A 25,912-nucleotide genomic window follows, 5' to 3' on the forward strand; every position below is an offset into this window, starting at 1 on the left:
GTACCTCAGTTCATAAACTTCATTCCATGATTCTGGTCTTAAGAAAACTGGTCATGAACTGAATCAAATTTTACCATAAGGTTCAATGTAAATAAAGTTAGTCCATTCTGAACCTTATTATTTTTTATTACTTAAGTTTACTGGTACATTTTAGGTATACATAAAGATCACATTCATCACAGATAATTTGTACATGTACATGATATATCTTGGTTCTTATTTTTTCCCATTCTCTTTACCTTCCTTCAGTCCCTCCACCCCTCGCTATTTACAAAAGCTTTATTTCCATTTTTTCCTTCTTTTCTAATTTTTCACTTTCCTTTTTCCCACTTCCCCTCTTCTAGATCCCCTTTCCCTTTGAAGATTTTCTTACTATTGCACAATATCTATTGTACATTTTGGTCCTCATTTACATTCAATTTCTCATGCCAGGGCCAAGGATTTAGTTCAGTGGTTCCGCCACCTGCCTTGCAAGCACAAGGACCCAAGTTCGATCCCCAGTACCAAAAAAAAAAAAAAAAAAAAAAAAAAAAAAAAAAAAGGGAAACAAAGAAATCAATTTCTCATGCCAGAGAAACAATTTAGTATTTACACATGTATGTCCAATTTATTTCATTTATGAGTATAGTTTCAATGTGTATCCATTTAACTATGTCTCAAGTTTATGTTTCTTTATGGCTGAGTAGTACTCCGTTGTATACTTTTTAAAAAAAACAACTTTATCCATTCTTTGGTTCTTGAACATTAGGGCTGTTTGCAAGATTTAGCTATTACAAACTGTGCTGCTATAAATGTGGGTGTGCATATATCAACACGGTGTGATGCTTTTCATTCTTTTGGGAACATAGCAAGAGGGGAATAGCTGGGTAAAATGGAAGTTTTCATTTTTTTGAGGAATCTAGTTTTCATTTCTTGAGGAATCTCCATACTGATTTCCACAGTGGTTTCACCAGTCTATACTCTCACCAAAGTAGAGAAGACTTTCTTTTTTCCCACAACCCAATCATCATTTATTATTGGTTGATTTCTTGATACCAGCCATTCTTTCTGGAGTGAGATGGAATCTCAGTGTTGTTTTAATTTGCATCTCACAAATAACTAGTGATGTGGAACAATTATTTTGTTTTTACTTCTTCATCTGAGAAGTGAATATTAATTTCAGATATTTGGATTGGGTCTTTAAAACTGGGGGAGTCTGACTCTTTTTTTAGTTTTTTATATATTCTAGATAATAGTGCTTTGTCTAAGGAACAGTTGGTAAAAAAATTTTCCCAAACTGTGGACTGTTTCTTCACTCTGTTGGTGGTTTCTCTTGCTATGCAAAAGCTTTTTAATAAAATGAGATCACAGTTGTTGATTCTTTGTGATAGCTCCTGTGCAACTGAGGTTTTATTCTATTCATAGGTCTTTCCTATGCCAGTGTCTTCAAGAGTTCTACCTAACCTATCTTCGAGCAGGTTTAGTGTTTCTGCTTTAATATTTAGATCCTTCATCCATTTCAATTTTAGTTTAATGCATGGTGAAAGATATGGGTCTAGTTTTAATCTTCAGCAAGTGGAAACCCAGTTTTTCCAGCACTATTAAAGAGGCTACCTTTTCTCCAGTGAGGGTGTTTGCCTCCTTTGTCAAAGATAAGGTGGCTGAGTATGCCTGGAGTTATTTCTGCATCCTCTAACCTGTTACACTGATCCTTGGGTCTGATTTATTGACAGTTCCATGCTGTTTTTATCACCATAGCTTTGTAATATACTTTCAAGCCAGGGATTATGATGCCCCCTGCCTTGCCTTTGTTTCTTAGAATCGCCTTTGCTATTCTAAGTCTCTTCTGCTTCCAAATGAATTTTAACATTGTTTTCTCTAATTCTGTGAGATATGCTCTTGAAATTTTGATCAGGATTGCATTAAATCTGAATAACAGTTTTAGAAGTATGGCCATTTTCATTATATTGGATCTTCCTACCCAAGAACAAGGGATATCTTTCCATTTTCTGATATCCTCTTAGATTTATTTTTTCAGAGTACTGTAGTTTTCAATGTAGAGATCTTTTATTGTCCTTGTTAGATTGATTCCTAGGTATTTCTTTTTTTGGGGGGGACTATCATGAAAGCTGTCATTTCCCCAATTCCTCTCTCAGTGAGTCTGTTATTTGTGTACGGGAGGGCTATTGATTTTTGAGTGCTGACTTTATATCCAGCTATACTACTGAATTTGGCTAGTACGTCTAGAAGTCTTTCAATGGAATTTTAGGGGTCTCGTATGTAGAGTATCATATCATCTGCAAACAATGACATTTAACTCCTTCTTTTCCTATCCTTATTCCTTTCACTTCTTTCTCTTGTCTAATTGCTGAGGCTAATATTTCCAGAGATATAATGAACAAGAGTGGGGATAGTAAACATCTTCATCTCATTCCTGATTTTAGAGTGAAAATTATCTGGTTTTGCCCACTTAGTAGGATGTTGGCTATTCATTTGTCAGAGATAGCTTTTATCAGGTTGAGATAAAGATCAGCTATTCCAATTTTCTGTAGGGTTTTTAATCATGAATAGGTGTTGAACTTTGCCAATTGCATTTTCTATGTCTACTGAAATGGTCATAGTTTTTTTTTTACCTTGGCTCTGTTAATATAGTGTATTATATTTGTTGATTTGTGTACGCTGAACCATCCCTGCATCCCCAAGACTAATCCTACTTGGTCAGGGTATATAATCTTCTTGACGATCTGGGGCATTCTGCTTGCCAGTATCTTATTGAAGATTTTTATGTTTATGTTATTAGGGAGAGAGGCCTATCAGACCTCAGTGCAATGAAATTGGAGATTAATAGCAAAAGAAACCACAAGAACTTCCACGTGGAAATTAAATAACATCCTTCTGAACAACCAGTGAGTCACAGATTAAAGACCAAATTAGAAAGTTTCTACAATTAAATGATAATGTCAATGCAACATACCAGAATTTATGAAACATAATGAAGGCAGTTCTGAAGGAAATTCACAGTAATAAATGCTCCCATATTAGGAATAAAGAGCAAGTTCAAATAACAACCTAATGTTAAACCTTAAGCTTCTAGAAAAAGAGCAAGTCAAAAGAACCCTAAAACTACACAAACATATAGAATTAAATATCACATTATTAAATAATCAATAGATCACAGAAAAAAATAAGGGAATAAATTAAACAGGTCCTAAAATTAAATGAGGATGGAAGCAAAATATACCAAAATCTATGGGACACAATGAAAGCAATTCTAAGAGGGAAGATTACAGTTGAGAATGCACACATTAAAAGAATGAGTGATTTCAAATAAATAACCTAGTTATACATCTCAAGTTCCTAGAAATACAAGAACAATCCAAATTCAAACATAGCAGAAGGAAAGAAATTCTGTCAGCGTGGAAATTCATAATATCAAGACTAAAAAACAAACAAAAAACCAAAAACCAAAGGATAAGTGAATCAAAGAGGTCAATAAACAATTGCTAAATCCCTAGTCAAATACAGCAAAAGAAAGAAAAAAAAAACCTATATCAAAGCAATTAGAAATGAAATAGTTTAAGTCACAACAAACACTGATGAAATCTACAGGGTTTTAAGGAACTATTTCAAAAACTTCACTTAGGAGTATGTACCCATTTTCCTATGAACGAATCTAATTTCTCATTCTTTATGGCTGAGTAATATTCCATTTTATAGAAAAACCACATCTTCTTTGTCCAGTTTCCAACTGATGGGCAAATGGGCTGTTTCCAAGTTTTAGCTATTACAAACTGTGCTACTATAAACTTATATTTCAATAATTTGAAACCTACAAGAAGTTGAGAAATTCCTAAACACATACCAATTACCAGAATTAAACCAAAAAGATATAAAAAAGCTGAATAATCCAATAACAGGCAATGAAACAGATAAATAATAAAATCCCCACCAAATAAAAGCCCAGGACCTCATGTATTTATTTTAAAATTTTACCAGATATAAGAGGATATTTAATACCAGTATTTCTCAGATTCATCTATGAAACTGAAAGGAAAGGAGCACTGCCAAATTATTTCTGGGAACCTAGCATTATCCTGATACCAAAACCAGACAAGGACTTAATAAAAAAAAAAGAAAACTATAGGACACTCTCCCGAAGAAACATAGATACAAAAATCTTAAACAAGGTACTTGTGAACAGAACACAGCAAATCATTAAAAAGACTATATATCCTGAGCAAGTTGGCTTCATTCCAGGAATGCAGGGATAGTTCAATGTATGCAAATTGATAAATGTAATACATTACATAAACAGAAGTAAAGACAAAAATTATGCGATAATCTCAATAGATGCAAAAAATGCCTTGAAAACTTGAGTGTGGGGGCGTCTGCTTATAATCTCAGCACTCAGGAGGCCGAGAGAAGAGAATTGCTGAAAGTGTGAGGCCAGCTTGGGTTTGATAAAATGAGCTTGAGTGAACTATGTAGTGAGACCCTGTCTCAAAAGCCATTTAGAGGAAGAAAAGGGCTAAAGGTGTAGGGAAAGTGGGAAGGGTAGGGGAAAGGGAATAAGGGAAAAGAAAAAAATATGAGAAAATGAAAAAATGGAAATAAAGTGTTTGTAAATGGGGAGGGGAGGAAGGGGTGAAGGGAGGGCAGGGACAAGGGGAAAAAATGAGAACCAAGACCTGTCATGTAAAGGTACAAGATCCCAATAATGAATGTAACTGTACTGTACATGTAAAATGTACCAACAAACTCAACAAAAAGAAAAAAAAAAAAACCTTTTAGAAAAAGAAAAAAAAAAGCGAGTGGTTGAGCAAGCAAGCCTTGGGCAAAATCCAGCTTCTATTCATGTTTAAAAAAAAGTTATGAAACAGGTAGAGAAGGACCTCACCTCAAACTGATAAAAGCCCTTTATGACAAATCCATTGCCAGCATCATTCTAAATGGTGAAAAACAAAGTATTAACTCCAAAATCAGGTACAACACAAGGGTTGCTCCTGTTCTTGCTACAACTCTTGCTATTTCTGTTCAATATAATAGTACTGAAAACTTTAGCCAGAGCAATCAGGCAAGAGAAAGAAGTAGAAGCAAAGGAAGAAGTCCAACTATTTTTATTCACAGATGACATGATCCTTTACATAAGTAAAACTCTCCACACCAAATGACCCTTAGAACTAATAAACAAATTCAGCAGAATAGCAGGACACTAAATTAATATACACAAATCAATCTTATTCCAGTATACCAACAATGAATCCACTATGAAACAAATCAGGAAAACAATCCCATTCATAACTCAAAATAAACTCAAAACATACCTAGGAATCAACTGAACCAAAGAAGTAAAAATCTTCTATACCAAAAAGTATAGTACTCTGAAAAAATATATTGAAGAAGACAGAAAATGAAAAGACATTTCCTATTCCTGGATAAGCAGAAAAAATACTGTCAAAATAATCAAATTACCAAAAATAATATATAGATCTACTGTGATTCTAATGAAAATACCAACAACATTCTTTACAGAAGTAGAAAAAGAAAAACTACCCTAAAATTTATACAAAATCAGAAGAGATCCAGAATACCCAAAGCAATCTTAAGCAACAAGAGCAAAGCAGGAAGTATCACAATTCTGAATCTCAAGTTATATTACAAAGCTACAATAATTAAAAACAATATATTACTGAAACAAAAAGAGTCCTGTGGATCAATGGAAATGAACATGCAAAAATGACCCTAGGCATGTTTAGCCATTTGATTTTTGACAAACATACACTTCAAAAAAGACAACTTCTTTAACAAATTGTGCTGGGAAATCTGGTTACCCACATGCAGGAAAATGAATCTAGACCTATCTCTCTCATCCTGCACTAAAATCAAATCAAAATGGATTAAAGACCTAGAAAACACTGAATCTGCTGGAAAATAGTTAAGAATCTTGAAGACACAGACCTAGGCAAGACTATCTGAACAGAACCCCAATTATAATAGAAACAACACCAAGAATCAACAAATGGGATTATATCAAATTAAAAAGTTTCCACATAGCAAAGGAAATAACCAACCAAGTGAAGAGATAATCTATAGAAGAAATTTTGTCTTCTAGTTCTCTAGGACTAATATCTAGAATATAGAAAGAACTAAAAAATATTAGACCCCCCCCAAATAAAAGACTCAATCAAAAAACAGGCAACTGAAATGAACAGACGTTTCTCAAAAGATGAAGGACAGATGGACATAAAAGTACATTAAAACAATGCCCACCATCTTTGGCCATTAGAGATACGCAAAGCAAAATGACACTGAGATTCCATCTACTCTAGAAAGAATGGCTACTTAAATTTTAAAAAAAGAAAGAAAGAAAACACTATGGAAATCAATACAGAGATTCCTCAAAATCCAAAAATAGATATTTCATTTGACACAGTTATACCTCCTCCCTCAAGATTTACAGATGTCCTATTACTGTGGCACATCCACACATATGTTTAGAGCAGCATAACTCAAAATAGCTAAATTTTTGGAGTAGCCTATATGACCATTAAGAGATGAATGGATGAAGATAATGTAGTAAAGGAGGGCGAATTTGAGTCATTTGTAAGGATAGTTTTAGATCATAATGCTAAGGGAAATAAATCAGACATAGAAAGTTAAGTATCTTGTGGTTCTTTCATATGAGAATCACAAAGTCTAAATAATTGAAAGAGCAAAATGAAAGACAAAAAAATAGGGCGTAGACTTTGTAGAGATAGGAAGGCGGTTGGGGGTTGGAGAAAATAGGAAGTCAGGGAGGGGAAGCAAAATGATTAAGATAGGATATGTACCAATTCCCCAGGATAAATGTAATTATCATGTATTAAAAACAGATATTAACAAAAATAAATTATTTTTTCAGTACTGGGGATTGAACACAGGGCCTTACATACTAGGCAAAAGCTCTACTATTGAGCTATTATCTCCAGTGTTTGTTTGTTTGTATTATTATTTTATTTTGAGACAGGGTCTTGCTAAATTGCCTACCCTGGCCTCAAACTTAGAATCCTCTGCCTCAACCTCACAAGTAGATGAAATTACAGGTAGGCAGGATTTTTGTCTGATTGCTTTTGTGAGTTATATCTATTAATTATCTATACGAAAGGTTAACTCTGGGAAATTTTAACACATTTCAACAACAAATACCTGGAGTTACCACCTAACTCAGCAATTCCATTCCTAGATAAAAGATTGAAGAGATTTTAAAATGTAGGTTCAAAGAAAGATTTGTACAGAAATATTTAGAGCAATGTTATTCAGAATACGTAAAAAGTGGAAATAACCTACACGCTTAACTGATGAAGGATTTACAAAACATTGTGTATATATACAATGGAACATTATTTATTAATTAAAAGGAATAAAGTATTGATGACGTACTACAACATGGATTTACTGTGAAAGCATACTAAGTGAAAGAAGGCAGTCACAAAAGGCCAAAATGTAATTCTAGTTATGTGGTATTGTCCAGAGATAAAAATGGATTAACTGTGACCTAAGGCTGATAAGAGTTTATGGAGGATGGGAAGGTGACTACTAATGAATATAGGATTTCTTTTTGAGGTGATGAAAATGTTCTAGTTAGACAGCGATGGTACACAACCTTGTGAAAAGACCAAAAATCACTGCTTTTGTAACTTTTATTTTGTAAAGTGATCTAGCAGCTGTATCCTCACCCTCAGTTTAATAAAATATTGTATGCAGCTAAAGTGCCCTTTATAACCTTCCCTGATTACAGTTATTGTCCACTCCAACAGAGATAATCGCTCTCTTGATGGGTTATTTATCATCTCTATGAATGTCATTATACTTTGAAGATATTTATATATCTCTCCCAAGATATAATTTCACTGTGCATATTTTTTTCACTTAGCATATTTTTAAATGGTATACTTAAGAAACTTCCATAGACTGCTTCTTAATCATATTATATCTTAGAGGTTTATTAATTGTTTTTAAATCATTAAGTGACTTTTTTACAATGACATGTAGCATATGAAATTGAGTTTGTATTCCCTGTAAATTCTAAAAATTGTTTTTGTTACTCTTATCAAGGGGCCTTCAATCTTGAAGAAGGAAATAGGTTGAGTAAGGTTAGGACTAATAAACCCTTTTTTACAAATTTTTCTAAATGATTAACATACCTATAACCAAAATTTTAAAGTAGTAAAAGATACAAAATGAAGATCAAGCTTCATTTTGCTTTTGGTTACCTATCTGGCATCTGTAGGCCCAAGAAATAGTAACTAAGTCCATTAAATGTCTTTATTTCCCACTTTATCAGTTCAATCAGGTGATTTATTCAATCATCAGAAACTACCACTAATTGATATTCTTGTTCATAATAGAATTTAAAGTATATTTCATATATATCAAAGTCTTCTAAAGGACTCACACAAAATAACTCCTTTCCTGAGGGGTAATTTTAAGGGGAAAATCTTGCATGAAATTTTGTCATGTAAAAATCATGTTAATGATAAAACATTATGAAGGATTAGCTTAAAATATTTCAACCAACTGCACTGATTCAGTAAATGACTATTCTGATTTTAGCCACTAAAACCTTTTTTGTAGGCACCGTGCTTATCTCTCTTACATGCATACTTCTTTCCTTAATAACTAGTCAGACCAGTCCAATGGACACAGAAGACCACAGTTGTAGGGTTGTCTCAAGTCACAATCTGTGGAAATGAGACAGGAAGGAAAAGTTATCTGATAAGGGCTGGAAATTTTTATTTTCAGGGAAAGTTTTTCTGTCTCTGAGTTTGTAAAAAAAATGGATGTGATCCTAGAAGTTGTTAGTAATTAATTGAGAGACACAAGGGCAGCCAGTCATTATACTTTTCTACTTTAATAATTCTAATTTTGTCCAGGGCACTAACATGATCAGTTAAAAATACATTGCCATACTGCTCTGTCAATGTTGACCCCGTGGTAAAATTGAGATGCAGGCCTATATCCTTGGAGTGGATTTCTTTTCTCCAAAATAATATAAAGCTGTATGTGAAGCCTTTTGATTTTTAGCCTTCCTTTTTTTCCAAATGGAATTCAAAGATGATGCCTAAGAGATGGAACTGTACTAACAAGATCAGAAACATCTATAGGGAAGGGGGGAAAATAAATGTCTGAGCTCTTAACCTGTTACTGATTAAAAACATGATTTATGTTTTCTTCTGACACAATCAGGGATTTATACGCAGTTTTTGCTAAAACCCATGACTCTTCACTTGGGCCTACAAATGCCAGATAGGTAACCAAAAGCATGAAGCTTGATCTTCATTTTGTATCCTTTATTACTTTAAAATTTTGGTTACAGGTATGTTAATCATTTAGAAAAAGTTTGTAAAACAAGTTTATTAGTCCTAAATTTACCCAGCTTACTTCCTTCTTCAAGATTGAGGGCCCCTTGATAAGAATAACAAATATGAACCTTATTCCGTGCATACATCCCAGGGAGCAGCTGTGTGGAACAGAGTGGCGCAGCTGCAGGTGGGTCCAAGCTAGGGCCCTACCCCACCCCGACCGCAGAGGTGTAGGAACATATGCCCAAGCTAGAAAAGAGTTGCACAGGCATGCAAGCTTCATCGAGAGTCCTGCCATACTATCAGCCACAGCCAAGGTCCCACCTGGAAAAGAGCTATACAGACACACAAGCAACTGCGAAAGGCACGCCAGGATACCACTGATAAGTGCCTAAAGACTCTACTCAGGAGCCTACACAGACAGCAGGAACTGCGATACACAACCCTCAGCAACACCCCACCCCCAGACAATAGCTACATAAGGTCCCCAGCAAGAAGCACACTTAGATACCATCTCAAGTACACAGGCCCCAGCCAGAAGCCCACCCAAACAACAGGTCAGCTCAGGGATACAGAAGGCCACCATTCTAAACCCAGAAACTGGTGTACTGGGGAGCAGCAGAGTAAAGGCTGCTCGGTAGCCTTCTGAGAAGTGAAGACCACTGGGTGGGCAAAAAGTTCCCTCAACAAAGGCACAGCAGGTTGCATCTATTGAAATGAGAAGTCATGGAAATAAATGTCAAAAACGTACTTTGAGATTACCTAAGGCAACCCACCCCAAAGGGAAACGAGATGGGACAATCTGATACTCAACAACCTGGACTCCCGGAACTAGCAAAGAAAGCGGACCTGGAAAAAATGAAATCAGAAATAATTTCTCAGATAACAGCAGAGATTGCGCCCATAGTTTAAGACATGATTAATTAATCTAGAGTGGGCACAGATAAAAAAATAGAGGCACGGAGAAACACAATGGAATCCCAACAGAGCAAACAAATGGAATCCATAAAACAGATGCAAACAGATTTCCAAGAGATTACAAACTCCTTTGAAAGTTTACGTGGGACAACAAGCCAATGCAAGGACAAAATTTCAGATATAGAAGATAGGACTGCAATTAATGACCAGGAAAAGAAAAAAAATCTCTTAAAAATAGTAAGGGACCACGAGAGATCAATCTATCAGCTGCTAGACGATTAAAAGAATAACGTAAGACTGATTGGAGTCAATTAAGAAACAGGAGAGAGTACAGATGACACACACACACACGCACAAAAAGTTCACTGAAGTAATGGCAGAAACTTCCCAAATAGGGGAAAAAAATCTGTCATACAGATAAGTGAGGCTTATAGGACTCCAAGTAGCAATGATAAAAAGAAAAAATCTACACATAGGCATGTAATAGTAAAGATTCCAGAAACCCAACAGAAGAACAAAATTCTACAAGCTGTTAGAGAAAAGAAACAAATCACATACAAAGGAAAGCCCATCAGAATCACAGCAGACTTCTCAACACAAACCCACAAGGCAAGAAAAGCATGCAGTGACATATTTCAAGCCTTACAGGAAAACCATATCCAACCCAGATTGATGTACCCTGCAAAACTATCTTTTAAAACTGATGGAGAAATTAGATACTTTCATGACAAAGAGCACTTTAGGAACTTCCTGAATACTAAACCAGCACTCCAAAAAATTTTAAACAATATCCTAAGAAAAGACAATGAGGATCACAACCCCAGAATGAATCCATCAGGCATGACAAGAAATTAAAGGCAAAGGGGGAGAATCCAACAAAAAGAAAAAGTCATGACAAGGATAAGTCAATACATATTAGTTATAACCATCAATGTTAATGGTCCCAATTAAGCAATCAAAAGAAATAGCCTGGCAGAATGGGTCAAGAGGCAAGATCCAACGATATGGTGCATACAAGAAATACACTTAATTCAAAAAGAAACTCATAGACTGAATGTTAAAGGATGGAAAACAATACACCATGCAACAGGAACCCACCCCCAAAAGCAGGAGTAGCTATTCTCTTTGCAGATCAAGAGGATTTCAAACCAACACTGATAAAGAGAGACAAAGAAGGATACTACATCCTTGTAAAGGGAACAATCCAAGAGGAAGAGATGACAATCATAAATATATATGCACCAAACACAAGTGCATCCAACTATATAAAACAAATACTAACAGACACAAAAAATCATATAAGCACTAATACAATAGCAGTGGGGTACCTCAATACTCTACTGTCACAAATAGATAGATCAACCAGACAAAAAGTAAGCAATGAAACAGCAGAACTCAATCAAACTCTTGAAAAAATGAACTTAATAGATGTTTACAGAGCGTTCCACCCCACAAAATCAGAATACACATTCTTTTTAGCTGTACATGGATTGTTCACCAAAATAGACCACATATTAGCTCAAAGAACATATTTAAGTAAGTGCAAAGGAACTGAAGTCATCCCCTATATATTATCAGACCATAGTGCGATGAAATTGGAGATCAACAGCAAAAGAAACCATAAGAATTGTATAAATACATGGAAACTGAACAACACACGTCTGAATAACCAATGGGTCACAGAGGAAATTAAAAAAGAAATCAGACAGTGCCTACAATTAAATGACAATGCCAATAAAACATACAGGAATCTATGGGACACAATGAAAGCAGTCTTATGAGGGAAATTCTTAGCAGTGAAATACTCTTATTAGGGAAGCAGAGCGAGCTCAATTACACAACCTGATGCTGAACCTCAAGCTTCTAGAAAAAGAAGAGCAGGACAAACCTAAAGCTCATACAAGGGAGGAAATTATAAGGATCAGGGCAGAAATTAATGCAATGAGACGAAGAGAACAATATAAAAACTCAATTAAGTCAAAAGTTGGTTCTTTGAAAGAATAAACAAAATTAACAAACCCTTAGCCAACCTTATCAAAAAAAGGAAAGAAAAGGCCCAAATCTATGTAATTAGGAATAAAAAGGGTGAAATTACAATGGACCCAGCAGAAATCCAGAGGATCATCAATATCTACTTCAAGAACCTGTATGCCAATAAGATGGAAAATACAGAAGAAATGGAGAGATTCCTAGATATGTATGAATTACTAAAGTTAAATGAAGATGATCTAAAAATTCTAAACAACTGAATATCAAATCAATGAAATTGAAAATGTAATTAAAAACTTACCAACTAAGAAAAGTCCAGGTCCTGATAGCTTCACTGCTGAATTCTACAAGACATTTAGAAAGGAACTACTGCCACTCCAGTTTAAACTCTTCAATGAAACTGAAAGGGAAGCAATACTTCAAAATTCATTTCTAGAAGCAAATATCACTTTGATCTCCAAAGCAGAGAAAGACCCAACCAAAAAAGAGAACTACAGGCGAATCTCACTAATGAACACAGAGGCAGAAATCCTTAATAAGATACTTGCAAATAGAATGCAAAAGATAATTAAGAAGATCATACACCCTGACCAAGTGGGATTCATCCCAGGGATGTAGCGATGGTTCAACATATGCAAATCAATAAATGTAATACAGTATATTAATAAAGCCAAGGTAAAAAACCGTATGATCATCTCAATAGATGCAAGAAAGCATTTGACAAAATCTAACACACACTTATGACAAAACAGTCTCTACCTCAATCTGATAAAAGCCATCTATGAAAAACCAACAGGCAACATCATACTAAATGGTCAAAAACTGAAATCCTTCACACTAAAATCAGGAATAAGACAATGATGTTCACTATCACCGCTCCTGTTCAATATAGTTTTGGAAACATTAGCCACAGTAATTAGACAAGAGAAAGAAATAAAAAGAATAAAGATTAGAAATTAAGAAGTCAAATTGTCATGATCTGCAGATGACTTGATACTCTATTTAGAACACCCCAAGAACTCCACCAAAAGTCTTCTAGACTTCATAACCAAATTTAGCAAAGTAGCTGGATACAAGGTCAACACATCAAAATCAACTGCTTTCCTGTACACAAAAAAACAGACTCACTGAGAGAGAAGTAGGACAAACAATTCTTTTCACAATAACATCCAAAAAATTGAAATATCTAGGAATCCACCTAGTGAAAGAAATCAAAGACCTCTACTCTGAAAACTACAACACTCCGAAAAAAAAAAAAAATTGAAAAGGATATCAGAAAATGGAAAGACATGCCTTGCTCCTGGGTAGGAAGAATCAACATAGAGAAAATGACCATACTTCCAAAACTGCTATATAGATTCAATGCAATTCCAATTGAAAGCCCAGAAGCATACTTCACAGACCTCGAGAAATCAATCCAAAAATTCATTTGGAACTAGAGACCTAGAATAGCAAAATTAATTTTAGGCAATAAAGACAAGGTAGGGGCTATTACAATACCCAACTTGAAACTTTACTACAAAGCTACTGTGATAAAACAAACAAACAAACAAACAAACAAAAAACATGGTACTGGCAAAGAAACAGACCTGAGGACAGGTGGAACAGGTTAGATGATGCAAAAACAAGTCCAGAGACACTCAGCCACCTCATCGTTGACAAAGGAGCCATCTTTTCACTGGAGAAAAGATAGCCTCTTTAAAAATGGTGCTGGAAAAACTGGATTTCAACTTGTCAAAGACTAAAACTAGACCTATATGTCTCACCATGCACTCAAATAAAACTGAAATGGATTAAAGATCTAAATATTAAAATAGAAATACTAAACCAGCTGGAAGAGAGGTTTGGTAGAACTCTTGAAGACATTGGTGTAGGAAAGATTTTATGAACAAAACTGCAGTTGCCTGTGATCTAGCACAAACAATCAACAAGTGGGATCTCTTCTTACTGAAAAGCTTCTGCACAGCAAGAGAAACAACCAATAGTGTGAAGAGTCAATCCACAAAGTGAGAAAAATTTTCACCAGCTCTTCCACAGACAGAGGTCTACTATCTAGAATATATAAGGAACTTCAAAAAATTAGACCTCCCAAATTTAAATACCCAATTCAAAAATGGGCATCTGAAATGAACAGACATTTCTCAGGCAAAGAATTAGAAACAGCAAATAAACATATGAAAAAATGTTCCACATCACTGGTCATTCGAGAGATGCAAATAAAAACAACACTGAGATCCCACTTCAAAACACAAAGAATGATTGTGATTGGGGTGTTTAAAATGTTTTTATCTTCTTCGTTCAACTTTGGTAATTCATAAGTATCTAGAAATCTGTCCATTTCTTCTGTGTTTTCCATTTTATTAGAGTACAGGTTCTCAAAGTAGGTGTTCATGATCCTCTGGATTTCTTTCGGATCTGTTGTGACTTCGCCTTTTTCATTCCTAATTGCATGGATCTGAGCCTTTTCTTTCCTTTTTTTGATAAGATTAGCTAAGGGTTTGTCAATTTTATTTATTCTTTCAAAAAACCAGCTCTTTGTTTCATTTATTTTTTGTATCGTTTTCTTAATTTCAATTGCATTGATTTCTGCTCGGATCTTTATAATTTCCTCTCTTGTTCGAGCTTTAGATGCAAAAACAAGTCCAGAGACACTCAGCCACCTCATCTTTGACAAAGGAGCCATCTTTTCACTGGAGAAAAGATAGCCTCTTTAAAAATGGTGCTGGAAAAACTGGATTTCAACTTGTCAAAGACTAAAACTAGACCTATATGTCTCACCATGCACTCAAATAAAACTGAAATGGATTAAAGATCTAAATATTAAAATAGAAATACTAAACCAGCTGGAAGAGAGGTTTGGTAGAACTCTTGAAGACATTGGTGTAGGAAAGATTTTATGAACAAAACTGCAGTTGCCTGTGATCTAGCACAAACAATCAACAAGTGGGATCTCTTCTTACTGAAAAGCTTCTGCACAGCAAGAGAAACAACCAATAGTGTGAAGAGTCAATCCACAAAGTGAGAAAAATTTTCACCAGCTCTTCCACAGACAGAGGTCTACTATCTAGAATATATAAGGAACTTCAAAAAATTAGACCTCCCAAATTTAAATACCCAATTCAAAAATGGGCATCTGAAATGAACAGACATTTCTCAGACAAAGAATTAGAAACAGCAAATAAACATATGAAAAAATGTTCCACATCACTGGTCATTCGAGAGATGCAAATAAAAACAACACTGAGATCCCACTTCAAAACACAAAGAATGGCTGCTATCGTGAAATCAACCAAAGACAAATGCTGGTGGGGCTGTGGGAAAAGAGGAACCCTGCTCCACTGCTGGGGCGAGTGTAGACTAGTACAATCACTGTGGAAATCAGTATGGAGATACCTCAAAGAACTAGGATTGGAGGTCCCATTTGACCCAGCTATCCCCCTGCTGGGTATCTTCCCCCAAAGAATTAAAAGAATCATACCACAGTGATATAAGTGCTATATTCATAGCAGCACAATTCCTGATAGCTAAAACTTGGAAGCAGCCCAACTGCCAATCAACAGGAGACTAGATAAAGAAAATCTATTTCTTTTATAAAATGGAGTATTACTGAGACACAAAGAATGAGAAACTAGAGACATTTATAGCTAAATGGATGCACATTGAGGTGATACTCAAGTGAAATAAACAGGATACATACACATAAATATCAAATAGTTTAGTGTGAGAAACTGAAAGTGTAAATAAGGACTAAAAGGTATAACAGATAATGTAAAATAGGAAAAAAATGTACAAAGGGGAAGGAGAAATGGGAGGGGTAGGGAAAAGAAAGATGGGAATGGAATTAACATGAGAAAAAGTAAAAATGGAAACAAAGTCTTTGTAGACAGGGAGGGGTGGAGGGGTTGAAGGGAGGGCAGGGGAAAAAGCAAGAACCAAGATGGATTATGTAAAGGTACAGATTTCCAATGATGAATGTCATTACACTGTATACCTTAAATGTACCAATAAAATTAATTTTAAAAATAACAAATATAATTTTTAGGATTTACAGAGACATTAGCTATGCCCAGAAGTCTCCATTGACTTAAACCTAGGGTTACCTTGAATTTTAGGAAAGCTTCACATGACTGAGACTGCCTCAAGCAGGGACAATCATCTTATGGGAACCATATTGTCCCAAATCATGAGGACTACAAAACCAGGACAGAAATGATGACCAACAAGACACTAGCCCACCACAGAACCCCCTAAAATTGGTGCCCATGTTTTTGTTGGCAAGCCAGTCTGATCTTCATCAGTGTGCCCCCTAGAGCTACCAAAACTGAAGTCTTGTTCTTATTTTCTCTTACTTTTTTTTTGTTGTTGTTGTTGTTAAGGGGCTGGCTTGATCTTTGTAAACTCTTCAAGCTAAAGTTCCTTACCATTTTCTCTTACTTTCCAATTAAACTTTTACCTGAAAATTCATACTGTTGCATTAGTTTTAATTTCCATTTTCACTAAAGCAACCTGTGCTAGCTAGTGACCGTATTTTTGACAATATTAAAGATGCAGGAGGCTAAAGATGATGGAATAAAAAATATTGGTTTAGGTATCAGAAAACAGAGTACTGGAGGGAGGCAGAACTCACAACTTGCCCCAGAATATTAATCTAAAAGGACATCTGCACAGCTTTGTGAGCAGATGGGGTACCATAGGAAATTACAGGTCTGCAACATAACAAAGCTAGCAACGGAGCAAAACCATTAAATGATGGTATTCAGAAAAATAAGTAAATTAACTGTAGCAATGCACTTTGATACTGATGGAATTGCAGCTCAGTGATGGGGGAGGAACTTCTGCTCCCATTCATCCATAAAAGGAAAAACTCAGCATATTCTTTTGAGCAATAACACTGCTTCTGATCAGAGACACACATTAAACAGACAGGAGATATAAGTACAGTAAAATGAACAGTGATAGGAGTGATAATTCCCACCCTTTCTCTCCAGATTTAGACAGGGCTAGATTAGGAAGCCATTTTAGAAGCTCCTTGCCCCAGCTTGCCTCAGTAGAACAAGCAGGAGATGGACTTGGGCAGAATTGGGGTGGGAAGATGTCTTAAATAACTCGTGCCTAAGTTTATAAATATTCTTACATTTTATATAACTGTAAGATGTAACTGCCGCCATGATACCAGGAGGAAGTAGATATACCCTAATAGCTTGGCCCAGGAAAAAGGTGACTGTGACATGGTGAAATTAAAGGCATGAGATCAGGAGACAGATCCCCCGTCTTGAGGGAAACTAAACACTAAGCTAGAAGAATCCTGGTATAGTGACAGGCAGCATCAAATATGGCAGTTTGTAAACACCACCAGGCAATCAGGGTAGCTGTGTGGGGTTTTTCTGTGCAACAGGGACTGAGTCTGGAGATAGCCTTGCAGAGACCAGCAGAAGGCCATGTCCCTGGCTGCCCTCAATACAAACACTGACTATACATGCCCATGCCCCCTCCAATCTACTCAGAGGCATTCAGAGTAAATACCACAGCAGTGCAGACACTGGCCAGCCACACCTAAAAAAGCATGGTCTGGAAATTTATGAAATTTATGAAATTTATGAAATTTCCACTCAGGACCTGGCTATGGACTACATGAGTGACAGACTGAACAGACAGCCTAGATTTCCCCGCTCCTTCCTTTCCCACCACTGGTGGGGAGCTACCCAAGTACAAGCCATAAACACAGAGGGAAAGAACACAGCCTCCAACCTGCTCTAAGAGTTTTCCTCTACTCAGACAGAGATGGAAGAGAACTCCAGACTAAGCAATAAAATGTTTTCACAGCACCTCTCCTACTTTTGTCAGGCAGCATCCATAGAATCCAGTGTAAAAGTACAAGGTGGAGGAATATCAGACTTTGGGGGGAGGGGTATTTCTTTTTATATGTGCCTGGGGAGCATGTGTAAGTGTAATTGTATTTGAGTGCTAGCATTGTTGTTTCTATAGCATCTTTGTGTGTCAAGTCACATTCTCCCACACCAGGGGTTGTTTCATAGGGTTTTCTAAATGTATGTTTCTGTTAAGTGTGTTAGTTGGATTCAATACCCTTTATCTTCTGTCATTTTATTCATCTCCCTACTCTGGTCTTTCCTTCCCCTCATATAATCTCTTAAACCTCCCACAATTCCCTCTTCTTTGATAGTATATAAACCTTTTGCTTCTTTCTTTTTTTCTTTTTTCAGAGGCTATCCTACACTATGACAATTCCTTTATCTTCCTAGGTTAGTATAATAGAGAACTTTTTAAACAAGTTTTAAACTGTATATTGATAACTGTTTTCTCCTGACAATGCAATGCTAGGGGTTCAACCTAGTACTCTGAAAAGGATGAGTGGGTATATTCACGCTTGGTTATACCCAAATCAAGTGTGCAACGCAAGGAGAAAGACACTAAATAAATCTCCACATAATAGTTTTCCATCCTTACTGATCTACAAACTTCAACACAAAAACACAAAAATCATAAGAAAACAAGGCAATAAGACCTCTCCAAAAATTCATAACTTCACAAAAATTTGATTCTATAGATACTTAAGGAGATGAAATTCCAGACGAAGAATATAAAAAGCTGACAGCATAATCAGTGAGCTCAAAGAAGAAACAAATAAATAGGTGAATGAATTAAGGAAGACAATGCAGGATAAGAAAGACTACTTTAGTAAAGAGAGGTTCTGAAAAGAATCAAACTCCTGGAAACGAAAACCTCAATATGTCAAATGAAACAAACAAAACTCAACTGAACTCTGAGAAATTGGCAAGATGAATCAGAAAAGGGGATATAAGGACTTAAAGCCATAGTAGATATCCTAAAACATTCAATCTGTAATAATAAAAAAGAAGAAACAATGTAAAGATTATCCAAGAGCTCTAAATAACTTCAAAAGAACAAATTTAAGAATAATCCACCCACATGATGGTATGGAAGTATATGCTAATAGAATTAAAAAATCTATTCACTAACGTTATTGAAAATTTCCCAAATGTAGGGAACGGGATGGATACCAAGGTAAAAGAGATGTTTAGAACCCCAAATAGATACAACTAGAAAACAATCTCTCCATGACATATCATAGCAAAACATGCCACAAATTCAGAAGAAAGAATATTGAAAGCTGTTAGAGAGAAGTGCCAGATCACTATAAGAGCAAACCCATCAGAGTAACAGCAGATTTCCCAACAGAAATCTTAAAGGCCAGGCGATCTTGAAAGGATGTTATTTAAGTGCTGAGAGAAAATAAGTGCCAATTCAGAATACTATATTCCTTCTACACTGAAGTAGAAATAAAGTCCTTCCATGATAAACATAAAGAAATCCATGTCCATTAAAACAGTATTGCAGAAAATATGTAAGGGAATGTTAAATTCAGACTGATTAAGAAAAAAATGACCACCATGAGACCAAGGGAAAGAATAAATCTCATTGTGAGAGTAGATAAATAAATTAAATACTAGAAAAATAACAAAATGGTAGGATTTAGTATATACTTTTCAATAATAACACTCAATATAAATGGTTTTTCCAATTAAAAAGCACTGACTGGTAGGCCAGATGCAAGAAACACACCTCATTTCAAAGCCCAGGACATAAAATATTTACTGCTGAATTTTATCTGACCTTTAGAGAAGAACAGCAAATGTTCCTCAAGCTTCTCCATGTAATAGAGAAGGAATGCCTCCAAATCAAATCTAAGAACTCCAAAACCAAAATCAGAAAAAGACTCAACAGAAAGAGGAGAACCACAGATCAATATCATTGATGAACAGATATAAACAAAATCCTCAGTAAGATTCTTACAGATTCAACAACTCAGTAAAACAGTAACATACCATGATCAAATTGGTTTCATCCCAAAGATGCAAAAATGGTCCAAGTATGTAAATTAATAAATTTAATACACCACATAAAAATCAATAATTTTTAAAATCACATAATCATCTCAATAAATGCAGAAAAAATGTTTAATAAAATCCAACATATCTTCACAATAAAAACCCTACATATATACACGTGAGACAAAAGACAGCCTTTTTTTTTTTTGGTACCAGGGATCAAACTCAGGTCCTTGTGCTTGCAAGGCAGGTGGCAGAAGACAGCCTTTTTAATAGACGATGCTGGGGAAACTGGATATCCAACACAGAAGGCTGAAATTAAATTCTTGTCTCTCAATCAAAATGGATTAAAGAGCCAGGCGTGGTGGCGCAGGCCTGTAATCCCAGCACTCGGGAGGCTGAGGCAGGAGGACTGCTGTGAGTTCGAGACCAGCCTGGGCTACATAGTGAATTCCAGGTCAGTCTCAACTACATGGTGAGACCCTGTCTCAAAAAACCAAAATGGATTAAAGACCTAGCTAAAAACCCAGAAACTTTGAAATTGCTGGAAGATAACATAGGAGGAACACCCGAAGCCACTGCACAGGCAAAGATTCTGACTATGACTCTAATCGCACAGGAAGTAATATCAAGAATCAACAAATAGGACTACATAAAATTTAAAAGCTTCTACACAGCAAAGGAAATAATTAGCAGAGTAAAGAGCTAACCTATAGAATGGGAGAGAAATCTTTGCTAGTTCATTAATGTCTAGAAAATATAAAGAACTCAAAAAATATTACCCAATCAAAAATGGCCACATGAACTAAACAGGCATTTCTCGAAATAAATGGCCAATAAATATATGAAAAATAGTCAACATTTTTAGTCATTAGGGGAATACAAATCAAAACCACATTAAAATTGCATCTCATCCCTGTAAAAATAGCTGTCACCAAACACATGCAAATACAATGAATGCTAGTATGCAGAGAGAGAAAAAGAACCCTCCTACATTGGTGGAAATGTAAACCTGCATAACCTCTATGGAAATTCCTCAGAACACTAAAAGGTAGCAGTGCCATTTGATCAAACTACCTCTCTTGGGTATATTCCCAAAAGAAAGGCAGCATACCAGAGCAATATACAGTAGCTAACCTGTAAAAACAGCTTAGATTCCTGTCAACAGATGAACAGATTAAGAAAATATAGTGTATATACACAATGGAATATCATCTGGCCATAAAAAAGGATGAAATCATGTCACTTGCAGGAAAATAGATGTAACTGGACACAATCACATTAAGGAAAATAAGCCAGGCTCAGAAAGTTAAATATTGCATGGCTTCTTTTATATGAGAAACCAAAACAATAAATTATTTAAATAAAGGAGAAATGACAGAAAACTATAAGGTAGATTTTTGGAGAGGGGGAATGGGGCTAGGAAAAAGGAGTAAAAAGGAAAAGGAATGAAAGTGACTGAAACTCACTAGGATATGTTAAACACGTAACAGGTATCAATTTCCTAAAGTGAGCTTCACCATTATGTATTACTAACATGCTCTAATAATTTTTTTAAATCAAGGGAGATAAATGGATATTGCACAACCTCTGAGAAAAATTGATTTCAAAATGTTCCTAAGAATTTTTACTGTTTTTATGTATTCATTATTCTCAATAGTTTTATTAGAGCCAGGAGTGGTGGCACTCGCCTATAATCCCAGCACTCGGGAAGCTGAGGCAGGAGGATCGCTGTGAGTTTGAGACCAGCCTAAACTACATAGTGAGTTCCAGGTCAGTCTCAACTACATAGAGAGACCCTGTCTCAAAAAACCAAAAGAAAAAAAAAAAGTCTTATTAGTCATTCCTGATGGGTTAATATTTCACTTCCTATTTTCAAAGTAGACTGCTTACTTATTAAAACATACAAGACAGTGCAAACCAGTAGTAATTCAACAAACAAGTATTACTGATGGACGATAAGAAACAGTGGAGTACTAAGCAGTTATCACCTGAGTCAGACATTACAAGCCAGTGAAGAAAGACTTCTGCCTCATAAGTGTTATGAAAGAGGAAATAAAAAAAGGACTTTGCTAAAGCATTACCCAAAACAATTTTGAAGACAATAATTAATTATATAAGTTACCAAAACTTAATAACAACTTAAGAGTTCAATTTAGCTCCAAGAATTAAAGCATCAAAACAAATATGAAAATTGATGCATTACATAGTTTTCCTTGTATAATAAAGCTTACGATCTAAAAAAAAAAAAAAAAAGCGATAAAATTGCTGGGGTCTTCTAGGAGCAGCTGTAAAACAGTGCCCCTGTATGGCCACCTTCAAACTTTCTATTATATGGAAAAAAAACAAACCAAAAACCTTATTTGGTAAAGCCACCATGACCAGATTTTCGTTATAAGAAACCTGATGCAATTATAAATCATAAAAATGTCAAATCAACTACTGTGTTTCCAATTATGTAAGTCAGTGTTTGCCTGATATTGTTTAAGCCACTTTGAAATGAACTTCTATTACTGGCAATGAAGAGAACCCTAAGCTGACAGAGCCTCCTTTCTAAGGAATAGGTAATTCCTCTGACTAAGTACCTCAAGGGCAAGGACTATATATTATTCACCCTAACCAGCTTCTTGGCCGATGGGGATCTTTAGTAATAAACAGACAGAGAATTACAGGGAAACCTTTCCAAAAGAATTGCACTGCCTTGTTTATATAAAGCTACACAATGGATAAAGCAGAGAAATAAATAAATGGCACATTTTAAATATTTTTTTAAAATAATGGACACATACAATTCTTATAAAAGTTTTTGACATAATAAAGCTAAAAGACAACTTTTAGTGTATCATGTCCTGAATATTCTGTCACTAATTCTTCAAACTTCTTTGCATCTCTACTCTCTACTTTTCCTTTTTCTTTTTTTTTTTTTTATACTATAGTATAGGGGGTAAAGCTGAGAGCTCTCTAATCAAACAATATAGTTTCAAATCTCAGATCTGCTACTTAACATCTAACATGACCTCATGCTGGTTAGTTCTGAGTCGATTTTATCAAAGGTAAATGGGGATAACAATAATACCTTTGTGAGAATTGAGATAAATATTTATAAAATGCTCAGTACAAGGACAGATATATAGAATTGCTAATTAAATGTTACCTATTATTTTTAGTTTTTAGAGCACAAGAACTATCCCTCCTCCTAAGTAAGCCTAATTTGGTCATGTTCCAGATACCATCTCCCTTCTGCTTCCTTGGGGAGTTTCAACATTTTAAGCCAACTGGCATAAAGGAATTTCCTGTGAAGAAATCATAGAGACACTGTAAGCAACAAATTGTAACTGTTCTTCAAGTTTTCTTGGTCACAACTGATATAAAAACAGTGATGTACTATATTTTGAAAAATAGAATTTCCACTTTGTTTTCTAAAATGGAGATTAAACAACTCACATGCTATTTAAACAAATGTTAAGTAGAGGGGAGAAATAATGTCCTTTCATCCATGTTTTTAAGTAACTTTTAATCAATAATAAAGTGAAATAATGAGGCAGATATAAATTCTTCTTTGCTAAAATGTAAAGAAAAAAACCACCTCAATTACAAGATTCCTTTCCGTATTATAAAATATAATATTTTGTGGTTTTGTTCTTCCCTAAGGTAATATAGTACTAAAGAATATGACTTTACTTGCTGTTATGGGGGAGTTCCTAACTTTTATCAATTTTTTAAAAATTGGACATTTTGAAGTAAAAAAGTAAAAGGAGCTATCTTCAGTTACTTCATTTCAATATCATTTTCTTTTAAAATTTATAAAATATTATTATTATGTTATTTATGTATTAAGATGTTATTTATGTAGTAAGTTAAATTGGAAGAAATAAAATGAACAAAATAGCCCAAATTTTCACTCTTATGGGAGGATGGTATTATATTTGGTTTTATGTCATATGTTTATAAAAATTAAATGCCCAAATTACAATTATATACCATTTTTAAATAGAAGAAACTCTTAGATGCCTAAAATAAGATATAATTATTCTGCGCATCCTTAATTTTGGTTTGCTCTCTTATTGGTGCTATAAAACCCTTCCTTGACTAGCAGTCTTTAGCTGTACTGGTAAGCATTAATGCAAAACCATGGCATGTTCTCATCTTCCTGTTTTTCACATTACCAAACCTAACCAGGCACACTGTAGCTGTCCAATTCACAAAGTATTCATACTATATAATGAGACTTTTGCAACCATATATTTTAAAGGATCCATTGAGCCCTGAAAAGCAAGTGCTATCATTCAAGTTCTAATTACATGCTACCTGAGTTTTACAGAACAGGAAAAAATAAATACTGTACATCCCAAATACATTTTTGACCACAAAAAGCCTCCAAAATAAATGCTCCAGATATTTCCAAATATACAACTGTACAACAGCTCAAGCACTCTTCTATTCAAATTATGTTCTAGTTTCTCCTTAGGCTGCTTCCACTTGATAAATGGGTCAATAAATGCCAAGTCAAATATTCAAGTAAATATATTTTCATTGTTATAGGCAGACATATAATTAACTCAGAGAATAAAAGAAACAAGAAATCAATTTATGATTACTTCTTTAGTTCTTCCCATTAGTCATTTACATTATAATTGTAGTTCCACTTTTAAAATCTTTATAAACACACACATATCATCTTGACTATAATTATAAATCAAATTATTTCAATTACAAATTAGTGTTGCATGAACTGTGACCCTCATATGTTAATTTTATTAGTAAGATACAATAGTATTATAACCCATGTATCTGAGCTGATTAAAAAGCAATGCACATTTATGAGGCTATATTAATTAGTAATTTCAGCAAACGTTTCTAAACAATATTAGAGATTTGCTCTGTCTCCTCTCTAATACAAACAATTGAATCAACATTTTTATGTATATATCAACAAATTATATTTCCATTTTCAAGCAAAATAACCTAACAACAAAGAAAATATTACAAGGAGAAAACATTATTTTACAAAGAGAGTATTACAAAGAGCAAGCATTTTATTAAAAGAAATTGTTATCTGTCAAGTCACTATCTTCAACAATCCAGGAAAAACGCATTTTATACCAAAACATTACATAAGTGACCTTTTAAAAATATTGCCCCAGATCCAAAGCTTCAGATGTATCCTTATATGTCATGAAGAAAAAAGCTCAAGAAATCTGTTTTAATAAAACATGCTGTCATCACTCAACTATTATTTTCATTATGGTAGCCTGTCTTAAAATTATATATGATGAACATTGGTCATTTTACCTCTCAGTTTCCTCACTTACAAAGAGAGGAAAAGTATGGTGTTTAATCACATATTTCCTATCAGGATTAAAGGAGTTAATATAAGGGAAGCATTTATAACGATGCCCAGCAGGTAAGTACCAATATACCTGTTAGCTATGCATGACCTACTTATATACATTTTGCCTATTCTATTACCTTCTTATTAGTAGGTCTGAAAGTATATTAATTTTTTCAAGGAAAAGAAAGCTACATCATGGCTTTATATTTTGTAAACCCCACCAGCTTTTGGCACTGTTGGTAGCAGCTAGTATATCTGCCATTCACAAGCAAAAGACAAGGTATGGTCTCCACCCAACAATATTTTAAATTCTATTTCAAAATGTACCAATCCCTCTTAGTGGGTCAGGAGAAGTGAGGAAATGTTGGTCAACTGGTATGCAGTCGTAGTTATATGAGAGAAGTAAGTTGTGGTGTTCCACTGCACAGCAGGGTGACTATAGATTACAATAATTTACTGTATATCAGCTTCCAGATTTTGAATGA

At 34.8% G+C, this 25,912-nt stretch overlaps 1 protein-coding gene across 11 annotated transcripts in view; it reads right to left on the reverse strand.

Annotated features, from left to right (window-relative positions):
• The window catches only part of Ccdc172 (coiled-coil domain containing 172), a 111,474-nt gene that overhangs the window by 83,285 nt on the left and 2,277 nt on the right, over positions 1-25,912 (reverse strand). The gene's annotated exons all lie outside the window — the stretch shown is intronic.

The sequence above is a fragment of the Fukomys damarensis genome, unplaced genomic scaffold (genome assembly GCF_012274545.1).
Source record: "Fukomys damarensis isolate Sample0158 unplaced genomic scaffold, DMR_v1.0_HiC HiC_scaffold_8, whole genome shotgun sequence".
In the NCBI taxonomy this organism is placed as follows: domain Eukaryota; kingdom Metazoa; phylum Chordata; class Mammalia; order Rodentia; family Bathyergidae; genus Fukomys; species Fukomys damarensis.